This window comes from Cryptomeria japonica, unplaced genomic scaffold, assembly GCF_030272615.1.
Source record: "Cryptomeria japonica unplaced genomic scaffold, Sugi_1.0 HiC_scaffold_255, whole genome shotgun sequence".
Lineage (NCBI taxonomy): Eukaryota > Viridiplantae > Streptophyta > Pinopsida > Cupressales > Cupressaceae > Cryptomeria > Cryptomeria japonica.
The window spans coordinates 187,501-199,535 of record NW_026729077.1 but is presented as its reverse complement, the minus strand read 5'-3'; the positions used below and the strand labels follow the sequence as shown (position 1 = coordinate 199,535).

Here is a 12,035-nt window from a genome sequence, read left to right as displayed (position 1 = left end):
AAGGTGCGCACTTTTGGAGGGCACTTTTTGGAGGGCACTTTTCTGCGCTCCAAAGGTGCGCACTTTTGGAGGGCACTTTTGTGCACTCCAAAGGTGCACACTTTTGGAGGGCACTTTTTGGAGGGCACTTTTCTGCACTCCAAAGGTGCGCACTTTTGGAGGGCACTTTTTGGAGGGCACTTTTGTGCGCTCCAAAGGTGCGCACTTTTGGAGGGCACTTTTTGGAGGGCACTTTTGTGCGCTCCAAAGGTGCGCACTTTTGGAGGGCACTTTTGTGCACTCCAAAGGTGCGCACTTTTGGAGGGCACTTTTCCTGCGCTCCAAAGGTGCACACCTAGGTGAGCACCTTCGACCACACCTTGTAGCACACCAAACTCTGACTTTCGACTTCATCCGCAATGCAGGGTCTTTGAGGTTGGCGCAATGCGCACAACCAGGGGAGTCGACCCATCAAACCCAACACCTCCCCTATATAAGCTATTTGTCTGATTCTCATACATGCGTAGCCTGCAGGAGCAATTAGGACATCGACCCCAACTTTCGGCTTCTAAACGAAAACAAGGTCTTTGAGGTTGGTGTAATGCGAACAACTAGGGGAGTCAACCCATCAAACCCAACACCTCCCCTATATAAGCTATTTGTCTGATTCTCATACATGTGTAGTCTACAGGAGCAATTAGGACATCGACCCCAACTTTTGACTTCTTAACGAAAACAAGGTCTTTGAGGTTGACGTAATGCGCACAACCAGGGGAGTCGACCCATCAAACCCAACACCTCCCCTATATAAGCTATTTGTCCGATTCTCATACATGTGTAGCCTACAGGAGCCATTAGGACATTGACCCCAACTTTTGACTTCTTAACGAAAACAAGGTCTTTGAGGTTGGCGTAATGCGCACAACCAAGGGAGTTGACCCATCAAACCCAACACCTCCCCTATATAAGCTATTTGTCTGATTCTCATACATGTGTAGCCTGCAACAACGATTAGGACATCCACCCCAACTTCTGAATTCGTCTGCGTTGACCGCACCAAAGGTGCACGCCTTGGTGCTCACCAAAATCCGACTTCCGACTTCTTCTGCTATGCGGGGTCTTTGAGGTTGGCGCAGTGCGCACAACCAGGGGAGTCAACCCACCGAATGCAACACCTCCCCTATATAAGCTATTTGTCTGATTCTCATACATGCGTAGACTGCAGCAATGATTAGGACATCCACCCCAACTTTTGACTTCTTAAACAAGACAGGGTCTTTGAAGTTGGTGCAGTGCACACAACCAGGGGAGTCGACCCATCAAACGCAACACCTCCCCTATATAAAGCTATTTGTCCGATTCTCATACGTGTAGTCTGCAGCAGCGATTAGGACATCGACCCCAACTTCCGAATTCGTTTGCATTGACCGCACCAAAGGTGCACGCCTTGGTGTGCACCTTGGAGTGCACTTTGGTGCTCACCTCGGTGCACACTTTGGTGTGCACCTCGGTGTGCACCAAAGGTGCGCACCTTGGAGCGCACCAAAGGTGTACACTTTGGAGCGCACCACATAGGGTCTTTGAGAGGTTGGCGCAGTGCGCACACCAAGGTGGGTGTTGAGGTGCGTGCCGAGGTGGGTGGGTGCTAGGGTGCGCTCCATGGTGGGTGCCAGGGTGGGTGCGTGCTAGGGTGGATTCCAAAGAGGGTCATAGGGTGGGTGCCAAGGTGGGTTGGTGATATAGTGGGTTCAAAGGTGGGTACTAGGGTGGGTTCCAAGGTGGGTCACAAGTTGGGTGCCAGGATGCGTGGGTGTTAGGTTGGGTGCCAAGGTGGGCTCCTGCGTGGGTGGGTGCTAGGGTGGGTTTCAAGGTGGACGCGAGGGCGGGTGCCAAGGTGGGTAACAAGTTGGGTGTTAGGATGGGTGAGTGCTAGAGTGGGTGCCAAGGTGGGTGGGTGCTAAGGTGGATGCCAAGGTGGTTCACAGGGTGGGTGGGTTCTAGGGTGAGTTCCAAGGTGGGTCACAGGTTTAGTGCTAGGGTGCGTGTCAAGGCGGGTGTCGAGGTGCCTGGGTGCTAGGGTGTGGATGCCAATGTGGGTCATAGGGTGGGTACTAGGGTGGGCTGCAATGTGGGTGCCAAGGTGGGTAACATGCTCGGTTGGTTCTAAATTGGGTGTCAGGGTGGGTGTGCACCCACCTTGCCCGAGGTGGGTGCCAAGGTGCCAGTGTGGGTGGGTGCTAAGGTGGATGCCAAGGTGGGTGAGAAGGTGGGTGATAGGTTGAGTGGTAGGATGGGTGGGTGCCAAGATGGGTCACAGGGTGGGTGCAAGGGTGGGTAGGTGCTAGGGTTGGTGTCAGGGTGGGTGGGTGCTAGGTTGGGTTCCAAGGTGGGTGCGAGGGTGAGTGTCAAGGTGGGTCACAGGTTAGGTGCTAGGATGGGTGAGTGCTAGGGTGCAAAGGTGCCAGGGTGGGTGCTAGGATGGGTCGATGCTAGGGTGAGTGGCAAGGTGGGTCCACAAGTGTCAAGGTGGGTGCCGAGGTGGGTGCCAACTTGGGTTCCAAGGTGGGTGCCAAGTGGGCGACTGCTATGGTGGATGCCAAGGTGGGTCACGGGGTGGGTGCCAAGTTGCTAGGTTGTGTTCCAAGGTGGGTGCCAACGTGGCTGCTAGGGTGCGTGGGTTAAAGGGTGTGTCACAACGTGGGTGCCAGGATGGGTGCGCACCCACACTGGCCAAGACGGGTGCAAGGTTGGGTTCCAAGCCCGGTCACAGGCTGGGTGCTAGGATGGGTGGGTGCCAAGGTGGGCACCAGGGTGGGTGCACCCACCCTGGCCAAGGTGGGTCACGGGGTGGGTCCTAGGGTGGGTAACAGGGTGGGTACTAAGGTGCGTGCCAAGGTGGGTCATGGGGTGGGTGCCAAGGTGGGCACCAGGGTGGGTGTGCACCAACCCTAGCCAGGGTAGGTCACGGGGTGGTTGTCGGGGTGGGCGTCAAGGAGCCAAGGTGGGTGGCAAGTAGCCAAGTTGCGTGCCAAGGTGGGTGTCGGGGTGGGTGCCAAGGATCCAAGGTGGGTGCCAAGGAACCAAGGTGGGTGTCTGGGTGGGTGCCGAGGTGGGAGCCAGGGTGGGTCCCAAGGTGAGTGCAAAGGTGGGTGCCAGGGTCAAGGTGAGTGCCAATGTGGGTTCCAAGGTGCCAGGGTCAGGGTGAGTGCCAATGTGGGTTCAAAGGTGCTAAGTTGGGTGCGAGGTTGGGTGCGAGGGTGGGTGGGTGCCAAGGTGTGCTAGGTGGAAGCCCGGGTGGGTCGGCATCCCATGGGTGTCGAGTTGGGTGCCTGATGGGTGCTTCTTGTCAAGTTTTAGTCGTCGGGACTCATTTCGAGCCTTAGAGGTCGTTTCTTGTCCGGTTGCCCTGTCTTCGACCTGGGAACCCAATTTTGGTCCTCGGGTCCCATTTTTTTTTGTCTCGCATCCCACTTTTGGCCTGTGGCCTTTTCGGGGTCGATTCTCGTTTTGGGCATCAGAGCATGTTTCTTCTCCTAAAACCCAATATTTGTTTATTAAGTCTCGGAACACATTTTTGTTCTCGTGGACCCATCATGGGTCTTGGAACGCATTTGTGGTCCTTGGGTCCCATTTTGCATCCCGAAACTTGTGTTTTGGTGCTTGATCCCTATTTTGGGTGCCCACCTTGCACCAAGTGCGCACCCGGGGCAAACCGAGCGCCTTGGTGCACCGGGGCAAGATCGAGCGTGCACCCGAGGCGCCCCGAACATGCACCAAGGTGCACTCGGCCCACATGTGAGCGCAGGTCGTTGCGCCCAAGGTGGTGTGTGGGCACCGCGTTGCAGACGGGACACTGCACGCACACGACGCCCCGTCCAGGTGCACGCACGTAGGCCGGGCCGGGTGCACACCCGACGCCCTAGCAAGGTGCGCGCACCCGGGCAGGGCTCACACTTGGCGAACGGGGCGCACTTCGCGAGGGAGGGTGTGCACCTCGACGGGGGTGGGTGGCCGGGGTGGATTCGCACGTGGGTCGCGGTTTGCTAAGTACACACTGCGACAAGCTCATAACGGGTGCGATCATACCAGCGTTAGTGCACCGGATCCCATCAGAACTCCGCAGTTAAGCGCGCTTGGGCCGGAGTAGTACTGGGATGGGTGACCTCCCGGGAAGTCCCGGTGTTGCACCCTTTCTTAGTTTTTCGCCGGGCGTCGCAATGCTATTTGAATAAACCTTTTGCCCGTTTGCGTTCTCGTCGGGGCCGGGCCGGGCCGGGGTGCGCTGCCCGCACTACCGCGCGCGCGGGGGCGACACCGAGCGCGCACCCGAGGCGCCCCGAGCACACAGGCCACGGTGCAACCCGGGCGTTGTGCGCGCACCCCGGTGCGCCCGAGGTGCTGCGCGCGCACCCAGGTGAAATCGGTGTGCACCTCGGCCAGTGCGCGCTCGGTCGAGTCGCGCACGTTGGCCAAGGTGCACGGTGATGTTTCTTACTCTAAGGTTCCGCACCAGACGCCCGGGACAGGTGAGCGAAGCTGGGCGGGGCCGGGTGCGCGGCCGGGGCAGGTGCACGCAGCTGGAGAGAGCTTTGGAGCACACCAGAGGTGCGCACCTTGGAGCACACTTCGGAGCGCACCAATGATGCGCTCCATTCAAAAGTTTCCTGAAAAGGCAAAAAAAGTTGAGATTATAGAATTTCCCACTTGAGAGATTGTAAAAAAAAAAAATTTAAAATGAAGGAAACGCGGGTGCCAAGGTGTGCGCGCCCGGGTGCGCAGCCCAGCCAAGGTGTGCGCACCAAGGCGCCCACCCTGGCGAAGGTGCACGCAAGGTGCGCACCCGAGGCAAACCGGACAATTAACCCAACTTTCGACTTCGCGCGCACCTGCGCACCTTGGAGCGCACTTCGGAGCGCTCCTTGGTGCGCACCAATCTTGGGCACCTCGGAGTGCACCATGGCGCCCACCAAGGTGCGCACCCGGGGCAAACCGAGCTCCGACTTCGTGCGCACCTTGGAGCGCACGAAAGGTGCGCACCATGGCGCCCACCAAGGTGCGCAGCCCAGCCAAGGCGTGCGCATCAAGGTGCGCACCCTGGCGAAGGTGCGCACCCGGGGCAAACCGAGCTCCGACTTCGTGCGCACCTTGGAGCGCACAAAGGGTGCGCAACCCAGCCAAGGTGTGCGCACCCCGGGCAAACCGAGCTCCGAATCGTGCGCACCTTGGAGCACACTTCGGAGCCCTCCTTGGTGCGCACCGATGTTGCGCACCTCGGAGCGCACCCGGGGAAAACAATGCAATTAACCCGACTTTCGACTTCGTGGGCACCTCGGAGCGCTCTCGGGTTCGCACCTCGGAGCACACCGAGGTGCGCACCTTTGATGCGCTGCCTTCACCAATTTCCAGAAAAGGCAAGAAAACATTGAGAAGGTGTGCGCACCGAGGTGCCCACCCTGGCGAAGGTGCACGCGAGGTGCGCACCCGGGGCAAACCGGGCTCCGACTTCGTGCACGCCATGCTGCGCACCTTGGAGGGCCATGGTGCGCACCTTGGAGCACACTTCGGAGCGCTCAATGGTGCCCAACCCAGCCAAGGTGCCCACCGCGGCGAAGGTGCACGCGAGGTGCGCACCCGGGGCAAACCGGGCTCCGACTTCGTGCACGCCGCACCTTGGAGCACACTTCGGAGCGCTCCTTGGTGCGCACCAGGGCGCGCAACCCAGCCGAGGTGCCCACCCCGGCGAAGGTGCACGCGGGGTGCGCACCCGGGGCAAACCGGGCTCCGACTTCGTGCACGCCATGGTGCCCACCGCGGCGAAGGTGCACGCGAGGTGCGCACCCGGGGCAAACCGGGCTCCGACTTCGTGCACGCCGCACCTTGGAGCACACTTCGGAGCGCTCCTTGGTGCGCACCAGGGCGCGCAACCCAGCCGAGGTGCCCACCCCGGCGAAGGTGCACGCGAGGTGCGCACCCGGGGCAAACCGGGCTCCGACTTCGTGCACGCCATGGTGCCCACCGCGGCGAAGGTGCACGCGAGGTGCGCACCCGGGGCAAACCGGGCTCCGACTTCGTGCACGCCGCACCTTGGAGCACACTTCGGAGCGCTCCTTGGTGCGCACCATGGTGCCCACCAGGGCGCGCAACCCCGCCGAAGGTGCACGCGAGGTGCGCACCCGGGGCAAACCGGGCTCCGACTTCGTGCACGCCGCACCTTGGAGCACACTTCGGAGCGCTCCTTGGTGCGCACCAGGGCGCGCAACCCCGCCGAAGGTGCACGCGAGGTGCGCACCCGGGGCAAACCGGGCTCCGACTTCGTGCACGCCATGGTGCGCACCAGGGTGCCCACCGCGGCGAAGGTGCGCACCCGGGGCAAACCGGGCTCCGACTTCGTGCACGCCGCACCTTGGAGCACACTTCGGAGCGCTCCTTGGTGCGCACCAGGGCGCGCAACCCAGCCGAGGTGCCCACCCCGGCGAAGGTGCACGCGAGGTGCGCACCCGGGGCAAACCGGGCTCCGACTTCGTGCACGCCATGGTGCCCACCGCGGCGAAGGTGCGCACCCGGGGCAAACCGGGCTAGGACTTCGTGCACGCCGCACCTTGGAGCACACTTTGGAGCGCTCCTTGGTGCGCACCATGGTGCCCACCAGGCCGCGCAACCCAGCCAAGGTGTGCGCACCAAGGTGCACGCGAGGTGCGCACCCGGGGCAAACCGGGGTCCGGCTTCGTGCACGCCGCACCTTGGAGCACACATCGGGGCGCTCCCGGGTTCGCACCGGCGTTGCGCACCGTGGTGGGCACCTCGGAGCGCACCGTGGTGGGCACCTCGGAGCACACCAAGGTGGGCAGCGAGGTGCGCACCTTTGATGCGATGCCTTCACTAATTTCCATAAAAGGCAAAAAAAAACGAGATTTTAAAATTTCCGTTTTGAAAGATAGTGAGAAAAAGGGAATGCTGGTGCCATCTTGAGCCCGCCCTGGTGCGCAGCCCAGCCAAGGTGTGCGCACCAAGGTGCCCACCCTGGCGAAGGTGCGCGCCCGGGCAATTAACCCAACTTCCAACTTCGCGCGCGCCAGGGTGGGAGCGCACCCAACAACCGGGCCTGGGAAGAGCCAATGCGAGAAACCCCACCAAACGCTCTGACAAAAAAAGAGGGGGCGCTCCAGTAACCCCGCTTCGGAGCGCACCCTGGGCAAACCCAGCCAGGGTGCCCACCCCGGCCAAGGTGCAGGCGAGGTGCGCACCCGGGGCAAACCGGGCTCCGACAACGTGCACGCCGCACCTTGGAGCACACTTCGTAGCGCTCCCGGGTGCGCACCTCAGAGCACACCAAGGTGGGCAGCGAGGTGCGCACCTTTGATGCGCTGCCTTCACTAATTTCCAGAAAAGGCAAAAAAAAGAGGAGATTTTAAAATTTCCGTTTTGAAAGATAGTGAAAAAAACGGAACGCGGGTGCCATCTTGAGCCCGCCCTGGTGCACAGCCCAGGTAAGGTGCCCACCCTGGCAAAGGTGCGCACCCGGGCAATTAACCCTACTTCCGACTTCGTGCGCGCCAGGGTGGCAACCGGGCCTGGGAAGAGCCAATGCGAGAAACCCCACCAAACGCTCCGACAAAAAAAGAGGCGGCGCTCCAATAACCCCGCTTCGGAGCGCAGCCGGGGCAAACCCAGCCAAGGTGCCCACCCCGACGAAGGTGCACGCGAGGTGCGCACCCGGGGCAAACCGGGCTCCGACAACGTGCACGCAGCACCTTGGAGCACACTTCGAAGCACTCCCGGGTGCCCACCGGCGTTGCGCACCGTGGTGGGCAGCGAGGTGCGCACCTTTGATGCGCTGCCTTCACTAATTTCCAGAAAAGGCAAAAAAAAATGAGATTTTAAAATTTCCGTTTTGAAAGATAGTGAAAAAAACGGAACGCGGGTGCCATCTTGAGCCCGCCCTGGTGCGCAGCCCAGGCAAGGCATGCGCACCAAGGTGCCCACCCGCGGTGCACGCCCGGGGCAAACCGGGCTCCGACTTCGTGCAGGCCGCACCTTGGAGCACACTTCGGAGCGCTCCTTGGTGCGCACCATGGTGCCCACCAGGGCGCACCCGGGGCAAACCGGGCTCCGACTTCGTGCACGCCGCACCTTGGAGCACACATCGGAGCGCTCCCAGGTTCGCACCAGCGTTGCGCACCTTTGATGCGCTGCCTTCACTAATTTCCAGAAAAGGCAAAAAAAAATGATATTTTAAAATTTCCGTTCTGAAAGATAGTGAAAAAAACGGAACGCGGGTGCCATCTTGAGCCCTTCCTGGTGCGCAGCCCAGGCAAGTTGTGCGCACCAAGGTGCCCACCCTGGCGGAGGTGCGCGCCCGGGGCAAACCGGGCTCCGACTTCGTGCACTGCATGGTGCCCACCAAGGCGCGCAACCCAGCCAAGGTGCCCACCGCAGCGAAGGTGCACGCGAGGTGCGCACCCGAGGTGCACACCCGGGGCAAACCGAGCTCCGACTTCGTGCACGCCGCACCTTGGAGCACACTTCAGAGCGCTCCTTGGTGCGCACCAGGGCGCGCAACCCAGCCAAGGTGCTCACCCCGGCGAAGGTGCACGCGAGGTGCGCACCCGGGGCAAGCCGGGCTCGGACTTCGTGCACGCCGCACCTTGGAGCACACATCGGAGCGCTCCCGGGTTCGCACCAGCATTGCGCACCTTTGATGCGCTGCCTTCACTAATTTCCAGAAAAGGCAAAAAAAAAAAAAAAACGAGATTTTAAAATTTCCGTTTTGAAAGATAGTGAAAAAAACGGAACGCGGGTGCCATCTTGAGCCCGCCCTGGTGTGCAGCCCAGGCAAGTTGTGCGCACCAAGGCACCCACCCTGGCCAAGGTGGGTCACGGGGTGGGTCCTAGGGTGGGTAACGGGGTGGGTACTAAGGTGCGTGCCAAGGTGGGTCATGGGGTGGGTGCCAAGGTGGGCACCAGGGTGGGTGTGCACCAACCCTAGCCAGGGTAGGTCACGGGGTGGTTGTCGGGGTGGGCGTCAAGGAGCCAAGGTGGGTGGCAAGTAGCCAAGTTGCGTGCCAAGGTGGGTGTCGGGGTGGGTGCCAAGGATCCAAGGTGGGTGCCAAGGAACCAAGGTGGGTGTCTGGGTGGGTGCCGAGGTGGGAGCCAGGGTGGGTCCCAAGGTGAGTGCAAAGGTGGGTGCCAGGGTCAAGGTGAGTGCCAATGTGGGTTCCAAGGTGCCAGGGTCAGGGTGAGTGCCAATGTGGGTTCAAAGGTGCTAAGTTGGGTGCGAGGTTGGGTGCGAGGGTGGGTGGGTGCCAAGGTGTGCTAGGTGGAAGCCCGGGTGGGTCGGCATCCCATGGGTGTCGAGTTGGGTGCCTGATGGGTGCTTCTTGTCAAGTTTTAGTCGTCGGGACTCATTTCGAGCCTTAGAGGTCGTTTCTTGTCCGGTTGCCCTGTCTTCGACCTGGGAACCCAATTTTGGTCCTCGGGTCCCATTTTTTTTTGTCTCGCATCCCACTTTTGGCCTGTGGCCTTTTCGGGGTCGATTCTCGTTTTGGGCATCAGAGCATGTTTCTTCTCCTAAAACCCAATATTTGTTTATTAAGTCTCGGAACACATTTTTGTTCTCGTGGACCCATCATGGGTCTTGGAACGCATTTGTGGTCCTTGGGTCCCATTTTGCATCCCGAAACTTGTGTTTTGGTGCTTGATCCCTATTTTGGGTGCCCACCTTGCACCAAGTGCGCACCCGGGGCAAACCGAGCGCCTTGGTGCACCGGGGCAAGATCGAGCGTGCACCCGAGGCGCCCCGAACATGCACCAAGGTGCACTCGGCCCACATGTGAGCGCAGGTCGTTGCGCCCGAGGTGGTGTGTGGGCACCGCGTTGCAGACGGGACACTGCACGCACACGACGCCCCGTCCAGGTGCACGCACGTAGGCCGGGCCGGGTGCACACCCGACGCCCTAGCAAGGTGCGCGCACCCGGGCAGGGCTCACACTTGGCGAACGGGGCGCACTTCGCGAGGGAGGGTGTGCACCTCGACGGGGGTGGGTGGCCGGGGTGGATTCGCACGTGGGTCGCGGTTTGCTAAGTACACACTGCGACAAGCTCATAACGGGTGCGATCATACCAGCGTTAGTGCACCGGATCCCATCAGAACTCCGCAGTTAAGCGCGCTTGGGCCGGAGTAGTACTGGGATGGGTGACCTCCCGGGAAGTCCCGGTGTTGCACCCTTTTTTAGTTTTTCGCCGGGCGTCGCAATGCTATTTGAATAAACCTTTTGCCCGTTTGCGTTCTCGTCGGGGCCGGGCCGGGCCGGGGTGCGCTGCCCGCACTACCGCGCGCGCGGGGGCGACACCGAGCGCGCACCCGAGGCGCCCCGAGCACACAGGCCACGGTGCAACCCGGGCGTTGTGCGCGCACCCCGGTGCGCCCGAGGTGCTGCGCGCGCACCCAGGTGAAATCGGTGTGCACCTCGGCCAGTGCGCGCTCGGTCGAGTCGCGCACGTTGGCCAAGGTGCACGGTGATGTTTCTTACTCTAAGGTTCCGCACCAGACGCCCGGGACAGGTGAGCGAAGCTGGGCGGGGCCGGGTGCGCGGCCGGGGCAGGTGCACGCAGCTAGAGAGAGCTTTGGAGCACACCAGAGGTGCGCACCTTGGAGCACACTTCGGAGCGCACCAATGATGCGCTCCATTCAAAAGTTTCCTGAAAAGGCAAAAAAAGTTGAGATTATAGAATTTCCCACTTGAGAGATTGTAAAAAAAAAAAATTTAAAATGAAGGAAACGCGGGTGCCAAGGTGTGCGCGCCCGGGTGCGCAGCCCAGCCAAGGTGTGCGCACCAAGGCGCCCACCCTGGCGAAGGTGCACGCAAGGTGCGCACCCGAGGCAAACCGGACAATTAACCCAACTTTCGACTTCGCGCGCACCTGCGCACCTTGGAGCGCACTTCGGAGCGCTCCTTGGTGCGCACCAATCTTGGGCACCTCGGAGTGCACCATGGCGCCCACCAAGGTGCGCACCCGGGGCAAACCGAGCTCCGACTTCGTGCGCACCTTGGAGCGCACGAAAGGTGCGCACCATGGCGCCCACCAAGGTGCGCAGCCCAGCCAAGGCGTGCGCATCAAGGTGCGCACCCTGGCGAAGGTGCGCACCCGGGGCAAACCGAGCTCCGACTTCGTGCGCACCTTGGAGCGCACAAAGGGTGCGCAACCCAGCCAAGGTGTGCGCACCCCGGGCAAACCGAGCTCCGAATCGTGCGCACCTTGGAGCACACTTCGGAGCCCTCCTTGGTGCGCACCGATGTTGCGCACCTCGGAGCGCACCCGGGGAAAACAATGCAATTAACCCGACTTTCGACTTCGTGGGCACCTCGGAGCGCTCTCGGGTTCGCACCTCGGAGCACACCGAGGTGCGCACCTTTGATGCGCTGCCTTCACCAATTTCCAGAAAAGGCAAGAAAACATTGAGAAGGTGTGCGCACCGAGGTGCCCACCCTGGCGAAGGTGCACGCGAGGTGCGCACCCGGGGCAAACCGGGCTCCGACTTCGTGCACGCCATGCTGCGCACCTTGGAGGGCCATGGTGCGCACCTTGGAGCACACTTCGGAGCGCTCAATGGTGCCCAACCCAGCCAAGGTGCCCACCGCGGCGAAGGTGCACGCGAGGTGCGCACCCGGGGCAAACCGGGCTCCGACTTCGTGCACGCCGCACCTTGGAGCACACTTCGGAGCGCTCCTTGGTGCGCACCAGGGCGCGCAACCCAGCCGAGGTGCCCACCCCGGCGAAGGTGCACGCGGGGTGCGCACCCGGGGCAAACCGGGCTCCGACTTCGTGCACGCCATGGTGCCCACCGCGCCAAGGTGCACGCGAGGTGCGCACCCGGGGCAAACCGGGCTCCGACTTCGTGCACGCCGCACCTTGGAGCACACTTCGGAGCGCTCCTTGGTGCGCACCAGGGCGCGCAACCCAGCCGAGGTGCCCACCCCGGCGAAGGTGCACGCGAGGTGCGCACCCGGGGCAAACCGGGCTCCGACTTCGTGCACGCCATGGTGCCCACCGCGGCG

The 12,035-nt window shown here is 61.6% G+C and overlaps 2 non-coding genes across 2 annotated transcripts; both read left to right on the top strand.

Moving 5' to 3' along the window:
- Positions 1-4,051: 4,051 nt before the first annotated feature.
- Positions 4,052-4,170, top strand: LOC131869646 (5S ribosomal RNA). The gene has a single exon (XR_009368028.1). It is a non-coding gene; the product is annotated as a 5S ribosomal RNA (ribosomal RNA).
- Positions 4,171-10,085: 5,915 nt separating this feature from the next.
- Positions 10,086-10,204, top strand: LOC131869645 (5S ribosomal RNA). Its single transcript, XR_009368027.1, has one exon. It is a non-coding gene; the product is annotated as a 5S ribosomal RNA (ribosomal RNA).
- The last annotated feature ends 1,831 nt before the right edge of the window (positions 10,205-12,035 follow it).